This window comes from Poecilia latipinna, unplaced genomic scaffold, assembly GCF_001443285.1.
Source record: "Poecilia latipinna isolate Pla-1442-1.1 unplaced genomic scaffold, P_latipinna-1.0 Scaffold2230, whole genome shotgun sequence".
NCBI lineage: Eukaryota > Metazoa > Chordata > Actinopteri > Cyprinodontiformes > Poeciliidae > Poecilia > Poecilia latipinna.
In genome coordinates this window covers 60,374-63,960 of record NW_015114846.1, presented here as the reverse complement: position 1 = coordinate 63,960, position 3,587 = coordinate 60,374, and the positions used below count along the sequence as shown (strand labels likewise).

General features: G+C 40.8%; 1 long non-coding RNA gene across 1 annotated transcript in view; it reads left to right on the top strand.

Moving 5' to 3' along the window:
* LOC106936868 (uncharacterized) overlaps positions 1-2,515 on the top strand; it is a 15,479-nt gene extending 12,964 nt beyond the window's left edge. Inside the window, exons 3-4 of the long non-coding RNA XR_001422245.1 lie at positions 1,293-1,481; positions 2,254-2,515. This is a non-coding gene — a long non-coding RNA (uncharacterized LOC106936868). The remainder of the gene's footprint in view (positions 1-1,292; positions 1,482-2,253) is intronic.
* Positions 2,516-3,587: the final 1,072 nt, after the last annotated feature.

The window sequence follows — 3,587 nt, the reverse complement described above, 5'->3', positions numbered from 1 at the left end:
GGGGGGGGGCACATAAAATGACATGGTGGGCCACATGTGGCCCGCGGGCCTTGAGTTTGACACATGTGGTTTAAATTATATCAGTTTAAAGCTCCTCTGAGAAAACTATTGATCTCAGCTTAATGTTGGATTTAAACCTCTTATAGAGCATTTTCTGAGGGGAATCTGCTCATCAGCTGATTCTGTTCTTTAGAAGCTGAAGGTCCTGGAGTCAGAATGAAGCTGATTCCAGATTCACTTCATGTTTTATGGCCTTTGCCTGTAGTTGTATTAGTCAGTGTTGGGATGAACCGGTCATTAAATGTTGATGTCTCTTCATGAATGCGATCAAGCAGAGCGTCAGGGAGGCTGCGTTGGACGAAGGGAAGTCTGTTATTTCTGCTCAGACAGGAACTGGGAAATGATTTATTTTCAGTCTTTTAGTTTTGGTTTCTCAGCTGGATTTTTAGTTTTTGTTTCTTGTTTTATTTCTCGGTTTGTTCTGAGTTTCTTCTGGCAACTGCAAAAAAGATGTTATTTTTGTTCCTGTTAGGTCTGAGTTTGTTCTTACTGAATAAAAGATTTAATCATCACATGCCAGAGTGCTTGAATATGTTCACATCCTTTCACTTTCAACCTCCTTTTATAAAAATCCTAGAGTTTTAAAAAGTTGTTTGTTTTAATGTTCCTGTTAGGAGGAGCAGTTTAAATATGCAGCCACAGCCCTGCATGGATTTCTCCACATATTTCCCTCCAGAACTGTGACAGCATCACAGCATTAGCGTTAGCAGCAGCATCAATCTTTATCTTGTACAACCAGATAATTAGACATTAAGGACTTTAATAAGAAAGCTGTCGGTTTCAGTTCCTTTTTGTTCCCGTTGAAGCAGCTCATTTACTCTGTACCCTCTGTCTCTTTCTCACTAAACATTGTTACAAGAAAATGGGTTTCTGGTGAGATCCACATTTACCACTGAAGCATGAAGGAAATGTTGCTCCTGGTATTTAATAAATATCAGTTTATTAGGATTTGACTGTATTTTCTGCAAGTATCATTATTGAAAACTTTAATTTGACCAAATTTTTCTAGTAAGTTTTACATTTTTTGTTGCATATCTCAGTAAATGCATTTAGAAGTTATGCAAACATAAATGTAAATCTGTTGTTTTTATTGATTAATATGATGCAGGAAGCCCTGCAGCCTGACGCTGTGATGGCAAAATTATACCATGAAGTTTTCTGCTTTCTCCTCTAAATCTGATCCAAAGACTGAATTACACATTTCAAAAGTTCCCTTGGTCTCCCTGAAACAGCGACTCAGCAGTAACGGGCCGAACCCCGAACCGTTTGAGCCACCCCGCCTTCATCACACCCAGAGCTGAAAACGGAGCCATAAATCAGACGAGTTGGACTGCTGGCCGTCTGATTAGGATGCAATGAGGCCAGGATGACGATACGTTGAACCAAAGGTGTCCAACTCTCTCCAGTTCTCCAGAGGCCAGGTAATGAGCCAGTCCTTTGATTCATGTGTTTTGATGCAGGGTGAGGTCTGACTTCGGAAACATTAAAACTGCTGGATTGGAAGTTACTACGGCTACCAGGCTCCTCTCTGCACTGAAGAACAAACCATCAAAAACCTCCCAGGATCTCTGGACAAACTTAAAACCGCCAGGACGCATTCAGTCACACAAATTAGGAGCACACTGTCAGCCCCTTCAAGGCTTTCAGACCGTTCATATTCTCCATGTTTTTCATTTTACGTTGCCTTCTGCTTGCCTTTTATTTTATTTGAACAAACTTATTTTGTATCGCAGCTAAAAGTTGTCAATGAAAAAACCAAAATCCACTTTCTAACTGCCTAAACTCCAGTTCTCCACTGATATAGGATCCACTGAATCCGCTGCTCAGCCCCTGACATAAATACGGCGTCGTTGTTAATATGCTTGTTTTTTTTAACTCCTGGTTTTATGGCTGCTTGATGAATGAGATCTATTAACCCGACCCAGAGACTGATTGTGCTGTCACTGGACGGGACACACAGCCAGACTCAAACAGACAGTGAAGAATAGCAACTCTGTTTTCTGCCTGTCGTTCTGCTGCACTAATAGCGTCTATGTAGAAACCGATGGAGTAAAATCCTGATTGATTCTAATCATCCACAGCAGTTTTGAACTGAACACTTATTCCATTTATTGAGGTAATGTGTGTTTTAAGGTTTTGACATACTTAAGCAGCTCAGTTTGGTGATGCATCTGAATGAATGTGTTTGTACAGGAGGAGTAAAATCAACCCGATCTGCTGGATGTGGCCGAGCGGCTCTGTCCGTCATGAGAACCGGGTCGGGTCAAACCGCGTTCTGCTCATGGTGTTGACTTTTCTGTTGTGCAGAAAAGGTTAACAGATTCCAGGAGATAACCTCGTTTCCAGCTGCTACATTCATTAGCACAGTCAAGCAACTTTTACTTTCATTTGTAAAACTTGACCTGTGTTTATGCATACACCATAACCTAAAGTATAACTACTCAAAATGATTCCTCAGACATGGATGCATGAAGATTCATTCATTCATCTTTAAATAATAAAAACCTATTTTTAAATTCAAATCTTCCAATATGAAGAGTTTTTGTCTCAGATCAGTTAAATTGATTCCTTCTTTTAAACAGAAAATCAGGAGAAATGGAGCTGTAGAGAATAGAAAAGAGAACATGAACCTGATTGATGGACAAACCATTTAGTCGGTGTTTGACTGAAGCGTTTTCTGCTTTATGTCTGGACTGTTTACTCTGTCAGGATCAGGGAAACGTGCTGAGCTCATTTGGCAAATAGACGTAGTTGCTAATGATGTGTGTAATCCGCTGATCTCTGTGTTGACATACTGATGACAGTGACAGAGGGAGTCTGGAAGGTAATCAGTGAGTGTGGTCATGCAGGTCATCACTGGTTTTCATATTTCCTCCCAGGACTGAGCTGTGGGTCAGCGTTCAGAGTCTGGACCTCTTTCAGATTCACAGCTGCAAAGTCCAGTCAGCCCTTATAAAAAGAAAGAAATACAATGATATTTATGTAAAACAGGCCACGATGCACACCTTTAAACTCTCCTGCTCAGGTCAAATGTTTAGCGTATCACAATATCTTTGTGGATTTTTGGTCCACCCCCCCTGACAGGACCGGTGGAACCGGGCCTAAAACAGAACCAGCTAGGATGAATTCAAGCTAATGGCTGGAAGCTGAGGAGTTCATTACTGAGACCCTCAACGCTGCCTGGTAATTAAAATGTGAAGATTTTTTTTCCCATCTTAAATTTCTCATGTGTCACATTAAATTTTCACTGATTTAAATCGTAATAAAATCCCCCCAGTCTTCAGACGATGTTTGGGTTTCAGAACATTAGGAGCTTCGCTGCAGATCCAGTGAATGTGGGAAAAACTGAGAGGTTTTAGGGTGAAAACCTGTTTTTGGAGAAAAGCAGAAACACGGGAATCAGCAGTTTGGCATCAAGTTAGTTGACATTTTAAAATGAAATCTGTCAGAACAATCCTGTTCTCCCATAGAGGAGCGTAATGGTAACGACCCTTTGAGTTCCTGGGGACAGGAAAACGTAATCCAAG